General features: G+C 35.6%; 1 protein-coding gene across 2 annotated transcripts in view; it reads right to left on the bottom strand.

Moving 5' to 3' along the window:
• Positions 1–19,218, bottom strand: part of LRRIQ3 (leucine rich repeats and IQ motif containing 3) — a 172,442-nt gene that overhangs the window by 16,228 nt on the left and 136,996 nt on the right. The gene's annotated exons all lie outside the window — the stretch shown is intronic.

Genomic DNA, 19,218 nt, shown 5'->3' with positions numbered 1-19,218 from the left:
AAGTTAGGCTTTCAGTTTGTTTACATACTAAGTTACGTTGCAATTCATTATGTAAGGACTCAAGGAACAGAGGCAGCCTTAGGCCACATTTAACAAGTTATTATTATGTCATATTTGCAAACGGCATTGTAATCCATTTTACCTCATTTTTCTTAACTCTGGTGGAAAATAATAGCAGCCATGAATTGTTTTTCCCTTTTTTGGACAGAGAAAAATACTAAAACTCTTAGCTTCCTTTGCTTTCCTTTGTGTGACCATGGGATAAGTCCTTTTTAATAGAGTGTGAACACAATTGCTATGTGTCATTCCTTGTCCAAGGGATTGTTTTAAGAAGCAATGTGCACCTTCTTTCCACTACGCAGAGATGAGAATGAAACCCCAAAAGATGGTAGAACCATAAGATAGAAGCTGCCTGCCTGCCTGAATCACTTGTTGAAAAACCTACTTACGGACCAGAATCATCCAAGTTGGGTCACTCATGAAGCCAGAAATCAAAAGTAACTATGTTTCAGTCAATATATATTTCTGGGTCTATTTGTCACTATACCCAACCTAATTAATACAATAAATTGAATCACATTGTTGTTTGCATATTTACTTTTTGACAAACCTATTAATGAATTCAGAATCAGGTGACAAATACAAGTATAAAAGTTATGCTTGTTAATTTAGGAGAAAAAGATGTTTCCTGATTTCTTCCACTTATTAAAATTACATTCCTGCTAACTCTAGTCTACAAGTGTTTGATCTTCCCTAGAAAATTACCTTGTCTTTATGTGTAAAAATGTCAAATATGATGCTGGTGGTTTTATGGAAGTTAAGAGGACTATGAAGAAGGGTAGGGCTTATGGTCTAGACGGACAGTAGAAAATAATTGAATAGGCAAGATTTTCATGAAAGGCTACATGAGTATCAACATTGGAAAAGTAAGTAAATTCTACAGCAAAGTAGGAAATCAAGTCTAGCAAATAGAAAAGGCAGTCCATCAGGATACAAAGCCAAAGTGTCCAGAAATAAACACTAAGTATGTGTGTCCAAAGCAAGAGACTGGGGAGCCAAAGAGTCAAAAGTCAGAGTCTCTCATTAGTTGGTTGAACATAGTCCCATTAACACTTTTAAAAGTCTCCTAATTTCTTTCTCTGTTTTCAGAATCTCAAGAAATCACTCACTGCTATAATATTTATCTTTCTTAAATACGGTTCTAACAACATTGTACCTTACACACAAACAAAGGAAGACAAAATCTTTATGGCTTTCCACCCACAGGCTGAAGAATAGTTTCCACTTTTGGCCTAGGATTATATAATACCAGAAAAGAGCGACATATTTTTCCCCAACACATGCATCATGTCTTATCATCATTGGGCCTTTGCTTCTATTATTTTATGTTTTGCTCAGTATGCTGTTTTTCTTATCTATATCTGTTCATATTTTATGCATTCTTCCATGTCTTTTCACATGTCATATTTTCCTTATTGCTTAAAAAAGAATTGATATGTTTTAAACTATCACATATGTTTTTCCTGATAGAATTAATCATATTCCACTTACATTAAAGCTCTATGTAGTAGTTTTAGCTATAGGATTGAACTTGATATAACCTTCTTATGAGTAAGGATCTACTCCTTTGGTCTTTGATGCTACATTCCCAGCCCCTAGCCTACTATTTTGCAGTTTGGTTTGTGCAGCAATGTAGTTTAGATGTGTGTCCCCTCCAAATCTCATGTTGAAATGCAATCCCAAATTTTGGATATTGGGCCTAGTGAGAGGTGTTTGGGTCATGGGGTAGACCCCTCATGAATGGCTTGGTGCCCTCTCATGATAATGAGAGAGTTCCTGTTATGGTAGTTCATATGAGAGCTAGTTGTTTAAAAAAGCCTGGCACCTCTGTCTTCATGTGATATGCCAGCTCCCACATCACCTTCTGCCATAATATTAAGGGAAATTTATAGCACTAAATGCCCACAGGAGAAAGCAAAAAGATCTACAATTGACACCCTAATATTACAATTAAAAGAACTAGAGAAGAAAGAGCAAACAAATTCAAAAGCTAGCAGAAGGCAAGAAATAACTAAGAGCAGAACTGAAGGAGACAGAGAAACAAAAAACCCTTCAAAAAATCAATGAATCCAGGAGCTGGATTTTTGAAAACATCAACAAAATAGATAGCACTAGCCAGACTAATAAGAAGAAAAAAGAGGAGAATCAAATAGATGCAATCAAAAATGATAAAGGGGATATCACCACCGATCCCACAGAAAATACAAACTACCATCAGAGAATACTATAAACACCTCTATGGAAATAAACTAGAAAATCTATAAGAAATGGATAAATTCCTGGACACATACACTCTTCCAAGACTAAACCATGAAGAATTTGAATCCCTGAATAGACCAACAACTAGTTCTGAAATTAAGGCAGTAATTAATAGCCTACCAACCAAAAAAATTCCAGGACCAGATGGATTCACAGCCGAATTCTACCAGAGGTACAAAGAGGAGCTGGTACCATTCCTTCTGAAACTATTTCAAACAGTAGAAAAAGAGGGAATCCTCCTTAACTCATTTTATGAGGCAAGCATCATCCTGATACCAAGACCTGGCAGAGACACAACAAAAAAACAAAATTTCAGGCCAATATCCCTGATGAACATTGATCTGAAAATCCTCAATAAAATACTGGCAAACTGAATCCAGCAGCACATCAAAAAGCTTATCCACCACTATCAAGTCAGCTTCACCCTTGGGATGCAAGGCTGGTTCAACATATGCAAATCAATAAACATAACCTAGCACATAAACAGAACCAATGATAAAAGCCACATGATTATCTCAATAGTTGCAGAAAAGGCCTTTGACAAAATTCAGCAGGCTTCATGCTAAAAATGCTCAATAAACTAGGCATTGATGGAACATATCTCAAAATAATAAGAGCTATTTATGACAAACCCACAACCAATATCATACTGAATGGGCAAAAACTGGAAGCATTCCCTTTGAAAACTGGCACGAGACAAGGTTGCCCTCTCTCACCACTCCTATTCAACATAGTATTGGAAGTTCTGGCCAGGGCAATCAGGCAAGAGAAAGAAATAAACGGATTTCAAGTAGGAAAAGAGGAAGTCAAATTGTCTCTGTTTGCAGATGACATGATTGTATATTTAGGAAAACCCATCATCTCAGCCCAAAATCTCCTTAAACTGATAAGCAACTTCAGCAAAGTCTCAGGGTACAAAATCAATGTGCAATATACACAAGCACTCCTATACACCAATAAAAGACAAACAGCCAATTCATGAGTGAACTCCCATTCACAACCGCTACAAAGAGAATAAAATACCTAGGAATACAGCTAACAAGGGATGTGAAGGACCTCTTCAAGGAGAATTACAAACCACTGTTCAAGGAAATAAGAGAGGACACAAACAAATGGAAAAACATTCCATCCTCATGGATAGGAAGAATCAATATCATTAAAATGGCCACACTGCCCAAAGCAATTTATAGATTTAATGCTATCCCGATCAAGCTACCATTGACTTTCTTCACAGAATTGGAAAAAACTACTTTAAAGTTCATATGGAACCAAAAAAGAGCCCGCATAGCCAAGACAATCCTAAGCAAAAAGAGCAAAGCTGGAGGCATCATGCTACCTGACTTCAGACTATACTACAAGGCTACAGTAAGACAAACAGCATGGTACTGGTACCAAAACAGATATATAGACCAATGGAACAGAACAGAGGCCTCAGAAATCACGCCACATATCTACAACCATCTGATCTTCAACAAACCTGACAAAAACAAGAAATGGGGAAAGGATACCCTAATTAATAAATGGTGCTGGGAAAACTGGCTAGCCATATGCTAGCTGAAACTGGATCCCTACCTTACACCTTATACAAAAATTAACTCAAGATGGATTAAAGACTTAAACCTGAAGCCATAAAAACCCTAGAAGAAAACCTAGGAAATACCATTGAGGACACTGGAATGGGCGAAGACTTCATGACTAAAACACCAAAAGCAATGGTAACAAAAGCCAAAATAGACAAATGGGATCTGATTAAACTAAAGAGCTTCTGCACAGCAAAAGAAACTATCATCAGAGTGAACAGGCAACCTACAGAATGGGAGAAAAATTTTGCAATCTATCCATCTGACATAGGGCTAATATCCAGAATCTACAAAGAACTTAAATAGATTTACAAGAAAAAAACAAACAACCCCATCAAAAAGTGGGCAAAGGATATGAACAGACATTTCTCAAAAGAAGGCATTTATGTGGCCAACAAACATATGAAAAAAAACTCATCATCTCTGGTCATTATAGAAATGCAACACAAAACCACAATGAGATACTGTCTCACACCAGTAAGAATGGCAATCACTAAAAAGTCAGGAAACAACAGATGCTGGAGAGGATGTGGGGAAATAGGAATGCTTTTACACAGTTGATGGGAAGTGTAAATTAGTTCGACCATTGTAGAAGACAGTGTGGCGATTCCTCAAGGATATAGAACCAGAAATACCATTTGACCCAGCAATCTCATTACTAGGTATATGCCCAAAGGATTATAAATCATTCTACTACAAAGACACATGCACATGTATGTTTATTGTGGCACTGTTCACTATAGGAAAGACTTGGAACCAACCCAAATGCCCATCACTGATAGACTGGATAAAGAAAATGTGGCACATATACACCACAGAATACTATGCAGCCATAAAAAAGGATGAGTTCATGTTCTTTGTGGGGACATGGATGACACTGGAAACCATCATTCTCAGCAAACTAACACAAGAATAGATAACCAAACACCACATGTTCTCACTCATAAGTGGGAGTTGAACAATGAGATCATATGGGCACAGGGAGGGGAACATCACATACTTGGACCTGTTGGGGAGTGGGGGGTTAGGGGAGGGATAGCATTAGGAGAAATACCTCATGTAGATGACGGGTTGATGGGTGCAGCATACCACCATGGCACGTGCATACCTATGGAACAAACCTGCACGTTCTGCACATGTACCCCAGAACTTAAAGTATATATTAAAAAAAGAGGCCTGATAGAGGTCCTTCACTCTCTACCATCATGTGAGCACACAGCCAGAAGGCACCATGTATAAACCAGAAAGTGGGTTTTCAACAGACACCAAATTTTTTGGTGTCTTGTTCTTGGACTTCCTAGCCTCCAGAATGATTTAAAAAAATCTGTTGTTTATAAGCTACCCAGTTTATGGTATTTTGTTATAACAGCCCAAATAGAGCCCCAACCCCCAGTGTGGCTTTATTTGGTAGTGGGGCCCCTCAGAAACTGATTAAGGTTAAATTCGGTCATAAAGGTGAAACCCTGATTGAATCAGGTTAGTGTTCTTATAAGAAGAAATATCAGATAGCTCACTTTCCCTTCACACTATGCACACATATCAAAGAAAGGCCATACGGACACAGCAAGATGGTGGTTTTCTAAAAGGCAGAGAGCCCTCACTAGAAACTTACCATGTTGGCATCCTGATCTCAGACTCAGACTCCAGAATTGTAAGAAAACAAATTTCTGTTCTTTAAGTCACCCAGTCTGGAATTTTGTTATGACAGCTTGAACAGACTAACACAAAGGAAGTTCCCTCTCCTGAATTTTTAAGTAAAGTTGCCCAACTGGTATGCTGTGGCAAACTAGTGTGTTATTAATGGATAATAGGAGTGCTCAGAGACATTGATCACCCTGGGATGGTCATTTATTTCCATTTTATTTCAATTTTAATTCATCCTAGCATGTCAATAATTCTTCTAATTTGGAGAGGGGAGGATAATGTTCCTAGAATGTCCAAAATGTGACCATTTGTCCAGTCTTGGGTCTCATATCTCAATTTCATTGTGTTATTAATGTAACAGATACCAATTTCCCCCATAACCTCCCAGCAGCTACTTAAAATTACATATGATCTCAGTGAAGGATTAAGTAGCTTCTGGCTTCCTAGAATCACTTTGATTCATTCACCTATTAATTCATCTATCTATCCTTCCATCCATTCATTCATATTTTAGTAGCTTGCAAATTCTATGGAAATTCAGGGATCACAAATATAAAAGTTATTATTCAAACTTTCTTTAGTTCTTAATTTTTTCTGTAAAGTTTGTTTTCCTTTGTGTTTGAGAGTTGTTTTCCATGAATATTAGCAGTCTGTCTTTATTCGTAAATGTTTTCTTTGTTAAATATAGAAGTCCAATAATAATATAATGCGTGAACAGTGTATACATAAAATTGAATGTTTGTTGTGTATAAGACACTTTTCTAAACAAAATACATGAGGTATTTACTAAGAAATGCACTATCCCAGGGCTCATGAAATTTCTATTCTAGTGGAGAAGCCAGATAACAAATTTATAAATAAGAAAATACCAAATAGAAATAAATGCTCTGATAAAAATTAATTGGCAGTGAGAGGGTCTAGTAATTAGATTGGGTGGATAGGAATGGGTTTTTAGAGGATATCTGATTTAACGCTAGAGGAGGAAAGATAAGTAAGAACAAGCAAGGAGAAAATCTGGGGGAATGAACATTCCAGAAGAAAAGGGAAGCTAATGTAAAGGCAGTAGACGGAAGCACATTTAGCCTGTTAGGGATACAGAGAGAAAGCCACCTGAAGTCCACTAAGTAAGAGGAGAGTGGTGCTAGAGTTGCTCACAGAGGTAAGGCAGGGGCCAGATTCTATGCGGCATTGTAGGTCACAGAATAAAAGTTTTGGATTTCATTCTGAGATTTGAAGCCGTTGAAGTAGGGGACTGATATGGTATGTGTTTTACCATGAAGGCAATGGATTTGAATGTGGACCATAAAAGTCTCAGTAGGGGACTGGTTAAGAGGCTACTCTAGTGGCCCAGGTAAGATTTTATGATAGGAAGGGCCTAGCCTAGATGAAAGCAATAAATTCACAGAGAAGTAGAAAGATTTGGCATATGTTTTACAAGTATAGTCAGAAGGGGTTGCTGATAACTTAGATGGCAGAAGTGAGAAAGAAAAAAAATCAAAGATGAATGGTAGCATTTTGGCTTGAGAAACTAGGTGAATGGTGATGCCATTTGTTGACGTGGGAAAAACTGGAGGAAAAGCAGATTTGGTGAGCTAGAAGAAATATTTTTATATGTATTACTGTTTTGCAGTTCATATTTTTCATATTTAAACACATAACTAACATTTTCCTAATTCAACGTCATATTCAAATTGTTTAAGTTAAAAAACCATTTAAAACTTTCACTAATACAATGTCATTTTAAAGTATTTTATTCTTAAAATCATTTTGAACAAATACCATCTATTTCCATTTACATGATTCCTAGTAATACTCAGGTTAAACCTGAGGAACATGACATCTTTGCATCCTTTTTTTTCTTTCTTTCTTTTTGAGACGGAGTCTCGCTCTGTTGCCCAGGCTAGAGTGCAATGGCATGATCTCAGCTCACTGCAGCCTCCGCCTCCTGGATTCAAGCAATTCTCCTGCCTCAGCCTCCTGAGTAGCTGGGATTACAGGCACACACCACCATACCTGGCCAATTTTTGTATTTTTAGTAGAGATGGGGTTTCACCATGTTGATCAGGCTGCCCTCAAACTCCTGACCTCACGATCCACCCACCCCGTACTCCCAAAGTGCTGGGATTACAGGAATGAGCCATCATACCCATCTTGCATACTTTTTAAATAATACCAGATAATACTTGAAGTACAGGTTCTCCTTTCTCCAGCCATAACTTCCACAAACTGATTTTTTTGGCACAAAGGTAACCAAATGGCTTGTTTTAGATATAGTATTAAAGAAAAGCTTGCTAAAAAGCAATTATTCTTATATTTGTACCTTATATGTACCTCTCAACTTAAGAGCAAAACAACTGGATCATATCAGCCAATTTGCTTTCAGTTTTCTGAACAGATAGTTGGATCTTCTGGGACTCAGAGGAACACAGAAACCAGTACCATTTGTGGTCAACAGAGCTTGTTTGATTCTTCTGAATGTATTGCAGATTTATGAACCATCTGTGAAGAAACAAATGGTCCAAACCTATTTAAAATCAGCATAGCTGTGATTTGAATGCTCACAAGTGGGTCTGAAGCAGTTGCTTTCCTCAGCAAACTGGCCTGACACCTTCGCACAAGCTTATAGCCTTATGTGATACATAAGCTTTAAGTTTAGGTGAAGCAAAGAACAGGAAAATAAGGAAAATGAAACGAATATAAGGAAGAAAGCAGTGGCATAAACTTCTGTCATGTACTGAATTTTTCCTGATTTGCTAGATGCAAAAATTTCACTTAACTTATCGCAATGGTTGCAATTTCTCCCTATTTTCTTAGTAGCAAATGTTTTCAATGAAGTCTCCCATTACACATACACATATACTCTGGTATAAATGACTTATCTAAGATATGGTACGAGATCACCATAATAAAGAATATAGTTTATGAAACATCTTACATCTCACATGTAATAAAGCTCTACTGGGGATTTATTGTAATAGAATAGAAAATTACAGAGATGCACATGAGTTACCCCTCTCACTTTACATCTTTAACCCATTTCTGAAAATTAGACATTCTGTAAAGAAGTGCTATCCTGGAGCCTATTTCTCTATATTCTACATGGGAAAATTGTAACACATTAAATGTTAACCACCAACCCTTATTTGATTTCTAAAAATGAAAATAGAGCATTATAAACATTAAAGCAGGAAAACACACTAAAACATGAATTTATAAGTACCGTTCACACTAATGTAAAATTTACTTAAAACATTGCTTTTTGATTATCAGTTATTAAGGCTGCTTACAAATAGTATCCATTGCAATGATGTGGCTGTTAGTGACAATGTCTCAAATAGCCATACCTATTGTTGACATTTGGCATGCTTTAAAAGTGCCTACATATGATTTTAAAAACATCCGTATTGAGATATACTTAATATCCCATATTGGTGGTATATTAAATGATTAAAGTGTACAATGTAATTGTTTTAATACATTTATAGAGTTGTGCAACCATAAGTATCACCACAGTCTAGGTTTAGAGCATTTTCATCACCCCAAACAGAAACCCCATACCCATTAGAGTCATTCACCATCCCCTGTCTTCTACCATCTCCCCCACCTTAAGCAACCACTAATCTACTTTCTGTCTGCCAGATTTTCCTATTCTGGACATTTCTTATAAATGCAATCGTACAATATGTGGTCTTTTATAAGGGGTTTCATTATTCTAAGGCAGTAAATTATAGCTTTATGATTTGTTCCCTTTTAAAATTTGCCTTTTATACAGTTTGCCTTCGCCACTCCACCCTGAGTTCTACCTGTCTGGTAATTTTATGTAGAACAAAATATTTAAACCAATTTCATACCTGGCCATAAATAGGGAAAAAAAAATAGACTGGGCAAGTTTGGCTTAGGATTAAGGTCAAACTTTCTACAGGTTCCTGAATAACTATGAATCAGTCCCTTAATAACTATATTATTTCCCTTTTCCCAAGCTTACCATTTCTTCCATCTTCTAAGGATCATGATGCTTCAATCTTTTTTTCCTCTAAGATCAGGATCTTAATTTGAAAATCTAAATTTCTCTACCTGATATCCGAGGTCCAAATCTGTGAGTTCCACCAGGACTGCGCTGACTACGTAAGTCTTACTAGTCCGATGTCCACTGAAACAGTGCTTTGGATCTAACTTTCTCTTTTTTTGAGCCATTGGACAGCTACAGCCACTGTTGGATAGTAGTTAGGGTGAAAAACCAGGAGCACAATCACTTGCATGTCTGAAATGCCACATCCTATCATTTCAGAAAGTAACTTCATGAAAGTTACTTAAATTCACGATGCCATAGTTTCTTCCCCTATAAAATGGGAGAATGAAAGTGCCCACCTTACAGATTTGCTGTGACGGTTGAGTGAAATCTGCTTGGCACTGAGGAAGAAATTTTAAAATTAGCTGTTCTTCTTATATCAGCTCTCAATTTCATTTTTTGATCTACAACTTCTTATGTCCTCGATAATGGCAGACATCTCTAATATACTCAAAAGCCTTTCTCACACTGCTTTTCTCACACTCTGGGCAGACAGCAGTTATTCATTGGAGTAGATTATAAGCCAATAAAGATTGACTATCTTTATCTGATACAATAAATTTTGCTTAATCTCTTATTATATAACAATTACAAATCCCTCTCTGAGCTCTTCTCTCTGTGGAATATATTCAATCTGCATTTCCTTTTTGTTTCATAATGTGTATTATATCTGACTTCTTTAAAACAAAATAAATTCTAGATTGTAGGAATCTTACACTTGATCTTAATTCAAGTCTTCAATTAATTTTGATTTAACAATTTCCTTGTTCACTATGCTTTCTGGTTTTTAAAAATAACATCTTCTTTGAGATACAATTCATATGCCAAAGAATGTATCTTTTTAAAGTGTACAATTACAATAATCAAAACAGCTTGGTATTGGCAAGAGTATTGACAAATAGATCAATGGAACAAAGTAGAGAGCCCAGAAATAGATCTGTCCCGTGATAAATATAGTCAACTTATCTTTTAACAAAAGAGCAAAGGCAAAACAATGAAGCGAGACAGTCTTTTCAACAAATGGTGATGAAATAATCAGTTCTCCACATGCCAAAAAAACAAATTAATCTAGACATAGACCTTACACCCATGACAAAAACCAGTTTGAAATGGCTCATAGATTTAAATATAAAATGCAAAACTATAAACTCAGAGAAGAAAATGGAAGAAATCCTGTATAATTTTGAGTATGACAATAACTTCTTAAAAAAACACCAAAGATCCATGAAAGAAATAACTGTTAATCTGTATTTCATTAAAATTAAAATTTCTGCCCTGCAAAAGAGACTATCCAGAGAATGAGAGAGCAGCCACAGACTTAGAAAACTATTTCAAAACACACAGTTGATAAAGAACGTTATTAAAACTCAACAATAATAAAATAAACAACCAGATGAAAAAATGAGCAAGGGGCTGGGTGCACTGACTCACCCCTGTAATCTCAGTACTTTGGGGGGCTAAAGCAGGAGGATTGCTTGAGCCAAAGAGTTTCAGGTTGCAACAGGATATGATGGCACCACTGCACTCCAGCCTGAGCAACAGAGCCAGACCTTGTCTCTAAAAGCAAATAAATAAATAAATGGACAAGAGACCTCCTTAAAGAAAATATACAGATAGCAAGAAAGTATATAAAATGATGCTCCACATCATATGTTATTAGAGAATTACAACTTCATATCACTGCACACCTACTAGAATGGTCAAAATTCAAAACATTGACACCAAATACTGATGAGGTTATGGAACAACAGGACCTCTCATTCATTGCTGGTAGGATGCAAAATTGTACCACCACTTTGGAAGACTGGCAGTGTTTACAAAACTAAAGATATTCTCACCATAAAGTCCAGCTGTCATGTTCCTTGGTACCCATCAAAATGAATTGAAAACTTTGAAAACTTGTGTCTGTACAAAAACCTGCACATGGGTATTTATATTTAATAGCAGCTTTATTCATAATTGGCAAAATATGGAAACGACCAAATATTCTTTAGTAGGTGAATGGATAAATAAACCTTGGTATATCCAGACAATGGAATATTATTCAGTGCTAAAGACTTGTGCTATCAAGCCATAAAAAAACCCACAAAAATAAATGCATATTATTGAGTGAAAGAAGCCAATCTAAAAAGGCTACATACTGTATGATTCCAGATACTGGTATACAACATGTGTGAACAGGTAAACCTGTAAATAATAGTAAAAACATCAGTGGTAGCCAGGGATAAGGTGGGGAGGACAGGATGAGTAAGGAGTGCACAAAGGATTTTTAGGGCAGTGAAATGATTCTAAATGACACCATAATGTTGGATAAATGTCATTGTACATTTGTCAAAACTCATAGAATGTACACCAAGAATAAACCCTAAGGTAAATTATGATCTTTTGCAGATAATAATGTGTCAGTTTAAGTTCATCTATTGTAACAATTGTACCACTATATTATATGTGGTGGTGGATGTGGATAATGAAAGAGGTTGTGCGTATATTGAAACAGACTGTTATGGAAAACTCTCTGTACTTTCTGCTCAATTTTGCTATGAACAAAAACTGTCCTAGAAGTTTATTAATTACAAAAAGGAAGAAAACACAAATATATATATATATATATATATATACCTACATACACATACATATAAATACACACATACATACATATATACATACATATACCCACATAAAACACATTTTTAATATGTTTATATATGTATATATTTATGTGCAATTATAAATATAATTTAAAATACAATTACGAATTACAACTATAAATTATATAAAATATATAATTATATTATATATTATGAATTATATAATTATATAAAATATAAATATATAATTATATAAAATTTAAAAATATATTTTAAATATGTAAATATAAATATAATTTATATAAATATCCACATACATATAAAGTGTATAATTCAGTGGGTCTTTGCCCACTTTTTATCACAGACTAATGCAACCCTAATGACACGTATGCACATACATACACACGCATACATACACACTTTATATATATATATATACACACATACATAAAAAGGGTACGATTCAGTGTTTTTCTGCCACTTTGTCACAGAATAATGCAACTGTCATGACTACCTAATTCAAGAACATTTTCATCACCCTAGAAAGAAAGCAGGTATCTATTAGCAGTCATTTCTTGTTCCCCCCTCTTTTCTGCCCCTGACAACTACAAACCTATTTTATATCTCTATAGGTTTGTGTTTTCTGGGCAATTCATATACATGGAGTCATAAAATATGTGCCTTTTGCATCTTCTCTCTTATTTAACATGCTTGCAAGAATCATCCATGTTGTAACATATATCAGTATTTCATTCCTCTTTGTAACTGAATATCATTTATTATACATATTCATTATATGCTCAGGACTGGGCAATGCATTTTTTACTTACTAGTTGATGGATATTTGATTTGTTACCACCTTTGAACTGCTATAAGTATTGCTTCTTTCATATACAATTTTTATGTGGACATATGTTTATGATTCTCTTGGGTATACAGCTAGAAATAAAATTAGGGGTTCATATGGCAACTGTTTAATGTTTGAAGACTGCCAATCTGTTTTTCAAAAGTGGCTGTGTCAGATGCAGGAAAAGCACTCATGAAATTAAACACCCTTTCTTGATAAAAACTGAACAAAGTCCTGGCGCAGTGGCTCACGCCTGTAATCCCAGCACTTTGGGAGGCCAAGGTGGGCAGATCACGAGGTCAGGAGATCAAGACCATACTGGCTAACACGGTGAAACCCCGTCTCTACTAAAAATACAAAAAAAATTAGCCAAGTGTGGTGGTGGGTGCCTGTAGTTCCAGCTACTCAGGAGGGTGAGGCAGGAGAATCGCTCCAACCCGGGAGGTGGAGGTTGCAGTGAGCCGAGATCGTGCCACTGCACTCCAGCCTGGGTGACAGAGTGAGATCTGTCTCAAAAATAAATAAATAAATAAATGAAACTCAACAAATTAGATATAGCAAGAACATACTTCAACACAGTAAAGACCATATATGACAAAACCATAGCTCATATCATACACAATGGGAAAAATTTTAAAGCTTTTTCTCTAAGATCCGGAAAAAGATAAGGATGCCCACTTTCACCACTTGTATTAAACACAGTACTAGAAGTTGCAGCCAGAGCAATTAGGCAAGAGGGAAAATAGGGATCCAAATTGGAATAGAGAAAGTCAAACTGTCCCTCCTTGCAGATGACATGATCATAATATAAAAAACTATGAAGACTCCACCAAAAAACTCTTAGAACTAATAAATGAATTCAATAAAGTTGCAGACATAAAATCAACATACAAAAATCAGTAGTATTTTAATACACCAATAGTGAACTCTCTGAATAATAAATCAAGAATGCAATCCCATTTACAATAACTACAAAAATAAAATAACTAGAAATAAATTTAACCATGAAAAGAAAATATTTCTATAATATAAAATACAAAATACTGATGAAATAGTTTCAGGAACACAAAAATAAATGGAAAACTATCCTGTGTTCATGGATTGTCAGAATTAGTATTGTTAAAATGTCCATACTACCCGATATGTGTCCCCACCCAAATCTCAACTTGAGTTGTAACCCCCATATGTTGAGGGAGGGACCTGGTGGGATGTAATTGGATCATGGAGGTGGTTTCTCCCATGCTGGTCTCATGATAATGAGGAAGTTCTCTCAAGATCTGATGGTTTAAAAGTGGCAGTTTCCCCTGCATTCGCTCTCTCTCTCCTGCCACCACGTAAGATGTACCTTGCTTCCCCTTTGCTTTCGCTATGATTGTAAGTTTCCTGTGGCCTCCCCAGCCATGCAGAACTGTGAGTCAATTAAACCTCTTTTGTTTATAGATTACCCAGTTTCAGGTAATATCTTTATAGCAGTGTGAGAATGGTCTAATATACTACCCAAAGTGATCTACAGATTCATTGCTATTCCTACCAAAATACTAATGACATTCTTCACAGAAATAGAAAAAAATTCCCCAAATTATATAAGATCCTGAATATCCAAAGCAATTTTGAGCCAAAAGAATACAAGTTACTATAGCTTTTTAGTATATTTTAATGTCAGGTAGTGGAAGCATACTACCTGACATTAAAATATACTAAAAAGCTATAGTAACCAAAGCAGAATGGTACTGGCATAAATGGAGACACATAGATCAGTGGAACATAATAGAGAGCCCATAAATAAATTCATACATTCACAGCCAACTGATTTTAGACATAGGTGGCAAGAATACTCATTCAACAAGGACAGTCTTTTTAATAAGTGGTGCTGCAAACACTAAATATTCACATGCAGAAGAATGAAACTAGACCCATATAAAAAATGGGTCTCACCATATAAAAAAATCTACTTAAAATGCATTAAAGACTTATATGTAAGACTTGAAACTTTGAAACTACTAGAAAACAAAAGAGAAATGCTGAATGACATAGGACTGGGTAAGGACTTTTTGAAATAGACTTCAAAGGCACAGGTAACAAAAGAAAAAATAGACAAATGGGATTACACCAAAATGAAAAGCTGCTGCACAGCAAAGGAACCAATCAGCAGAATGGGAGAACATATTCACAAACTATACATGTGATAAGGGGTTAATATAAAAAATACATAGGGAGCTCAAACTCAATAGCTAAAAAACAAGCATCCCAACTAAAAAATAGTCAAAATCCCTGACTAGACATTTATCAAAAGAAGACATAAAACTTGCCAACAGGTATATGGCAAAATGCTTAATATCACCAATCATCAGGAAAATGCAAATCAAAACCACAGTGAGATATTGCCTCACCCCTCTTAGAATGGCTATTATCAATAAAACAAAAAATAAATACTAGTGAGAATGCAGATAATGGAGAACTCTTATACACTGTTGGTAGGAGCATACATTAGTACAATGACTATGGAAAATAGTATGGAGGTTCCTCAAAAAACTAAAAATAGAAGTATCATATGATCCAGCAGTTCCACTACTGGGTATTCATCCAAAGGAAATGAAATTAGTATTCAGAGACATCTGAACTCCCATGTTTGTTGCAGCACTATTCACAATAGCCAAGAAATGGAATAAACCTTTGTTCATCAATAGATGAATGGATAATGAAAATGTGGTATATATACACAATGGAATATTATGCAGAAATAAAATGGGATGAAATCCTGCCATTCACTACAACATGGATGAGCTTGGAGAATGTTATATTAAGTGATATAAGCCAGGTACAGAAAGATAAATATTACATGTTATCTTGCATATATGGAAGCTAAAAAAATTTATCTCATAGAAGTAAAGAATAAAACAGTGGTTTCCAGAGGCTGGGGAGTGTTGGAGAAAGGAAACAGTCAGAGGCTGGTTAACAGATACACAAATAGATAGGAGGAATAAGTTCTAGTGTTTTGTAGCACTGTACCCCATAAATATGTATAATTATTATGTATTAATTATGAACAAAATAGAAAGTAAATTGATGTATCATTTTACTGCCAGCAATGTATGGAAATCCATCTGCAATCCACAGTTTCCAATTTCTCCTTATCTTTGCCAACCCTTTGCACTGTCTGTGTTTTTTATTATAGCCATCTGAATGGGTATGAAATAGAATCTCATTATTGTTTGTATTGCCCTGGTGGCCAAAGATGTGGTAAGAGATTTTTAATATTTCTGGGTACAAGCCCATAGCAGATATGTTATTTGCAAATATTTTATCTTACTCAGTGAGTGTCTTTTCACTTTCTTGATGGTATATTTTGAAGCACAAAGTGGTTTATTTTTTCAACTTCGATGTGGTTCAATCTTTCATTTTATATCTGTATTTATTTGCTTCCTTTTTTTCTTTTCTTATTATTTTTGGCTTATGCTCCTAGTGGCATATCTAAAAAATCGTTGCCCAAGTTAAGGTTATAAAGGTTTACTCCCATCTTTTCTTTTAAGACATTCATAATTTTAATGCCTATGTTTAGATCTATGATCTATTTAAAGTTAATTTTTGTACATGATGTGATGTAGGGATCCAACATCAATTTTTGAATGTAGATATATAGCTGTCCCAGCACCATTTTTTGAAAAGACTGTTCTTTCCTCAATAAATTATCTTGGCACTCTTGTCAAAAAATTGTATTGCCTTGATCTAAATGTCTTTCATTATGCCAGTTTCACATTGTCTTAATTACTGTAGCTTTGCAGTAAGTTTCAAATCAGGAACTGTGAGTTCTTCAAATTTGTTTTTATTTTTAAAGATCATTTGGTTATTGGAAATCCCCTACATTCTATGTGGACTTTAGGATCACCCTTTCCATTTCTGAAAAGAAAAAGCACTGAAATTTTGATAGGGATTGCTTGTATCTCTAGATTGCTTTCAGTAGTAATATCATCTTAACAATTTTAAGTCACCCATTTTAAGAAAATGAGTGTCTTTACATTTATTTAGATCTACTTTAATTCTTCAGTATAGAAGTCCTGTACTTCCTTTGTTAAATTTATTCCTAGGTATTTTATTCTTTTTTGTTGCTATTATAAATAAAATTATATTCTTAAATTATTTTCGAATTATTTGCTATATAATTGATTTTCAAATATTTGTATATGTTTATACTTCTAGGAAATTGTTCATTTCATCTAACATAAAATTTCCTTGCATATTATTCATTGTATTCCTTTATCATCCTTTTTATTTCTGGAAATTTTGTGGTAATATCCCCTGTTTCATTTCTGATTCTAGTAACCTGAGTTGTCTCCTCCTTCTCCTTCTCCTTCTGCTTCTTCTTCTCCTTCCTCTTCTTCTTCCTCCTCCTCCTCCTCTTCTTTTCTACCTCTTTTTTTCTTAAGGTGGAAAGTTAGGTTATATATTTGAAGTATTTTTGCATTTTTAATACAGGTGCTTACAGATATAAATTTCATTCTCAGCACTGCTTTAGCTGAACCTCATAAGTTATTTTTGTTTTCACTTACCTATCTATATTTTCTAATGTCATTTGTAATTTTTTTCTCTGATCCATTGGTTATTGGAGAGAGTGTAACTGGGTGTGATGGTGCATGACTGTAGTCCCAGCTAATAGAGATTACTTGAGCCCAGGAGTTTGAGTTCACAGTGGGCAACATAGCATGACCCTGTCACATGCACACAAAAAAAAGGTAGGAGGAACATCTGCCACCAAGGGACCAGGACATCAAGAAGACTGGTGCACTCCAAGCAGATCTTCAGAAGGAAGGCATTGAGAGTGGACAGAGAGGAAACACATGCTAGGTTGAAGGGGCAGGAATCTGGGACTTCTGCATGTAGCTACCACACATCAGGACTCATTTTGACCCCCAATGACTTCTGGGGAAGGGGTGAGTTTAGCAGGCGAGAAGCGTCCCACTCTCACCACAGACCTCTGGAATTCTGGCAGCAGGAGATGTCACAACTTTCAAGGACACTTGAGCTGGCAGGGAAAGCTGCTTAGAGAGGTGGAGGGGCAGGACTTGATCTGATATATGACCTCAGCAAAGTTTCAGGATATGAAATCCATGTACAAAAATTAATAACATCCTTATACGCCAACAACATCCATGCTGAGAGTCAAATCCAGAATCCAATTCCATTCACAATAGCCACAAAAAGAATGAAATACCTAGCAATACAGCTAACTGGGGTGGTGAAAGATCTCTCTAATGAGAATTATAAAACACTGCTCAAAGAAATCAGAAATGACACAAACAAATGGAAAAACATTCCATCATTGATAGGAAGAATCAATACTGTTAATCAATATTGTTAAAATGGTCATATTGGCCAAAGCAATTAACATATTCAGTGTTATTCCTATCAAATTATCAATGACATTCTTCATTGAATTAGAATATTTTAAAATTCATATGGAACCAAAATACAGACTGAATAGCCAAGACAATCCTAAACAGAAAGAACAGAGCTGGAGGCATCACATTACCTGACTTCAAATTATACTACATTTGCAGAAAATGAAAACTCGACCACTTCCTTATACCATATACAAAAATCAACTGAAGATATATTAAAGACTTAAATGTAAAACCTAAAACCATGAAAACCCTGAAGGTAACCTAGGAAATACCATTCTGGACACGGGACCAGGCAAAGATTTCATGATCAAGATGGCAAAAGCAATTGCAACAAAAACAAAACTTGACAAATGAGGTTGGGCATGGTGGCTTACACCAGTAGTCTCAGCACTTTGGGAGGCCTAGTCCAGTGAATTGCTTGAGCTCAGGAACTGGAGACTAGGCTGCACAACTTAGTGAGATCCTCTCTCTATAAATAATACAAATATAGCCAAGCTTGGTGGCACATGCCTGTAGTCACAGCTACTAGGGAGGCTGAGGTGGCAGGATTCCTTGAGCCTGGGAGGTGGAAGTTGCAGGGAGCTGAGATCATACCACTGCACTCCAGCCTGGGAGACAGAGTGAGAGTTTTTCTCAAAAGAAAACAAAATTGACCAATGGGACCTAATTAAATTAAAAAGTTTCTGCTGCACGGCAAAATAAGTTATCAACGAAGTAAACAGACAACCTACAGAACGGGAGAAAATATTTGCAAACTGTGAATCCAACAAAG

Source organism: Nomascus leucogenys, chromosome 12 (genome assembly GCF_006542625.1).
Source record: "Nomascus leucogenys isolate Asia chromosome 12, Asia_NLE_v1, whole genome shotgun sequence".
Taxonomy (NCBI): domain Eukaryota; kingdom Metazoa; phylum Chordata; class Mammalia; order Primates; family Hylobatidae; genus Nomascus; species Nomascus leucogenys.
This window is presented reverse-complemented; position numbering and strand designations above follow the sequence as displayed.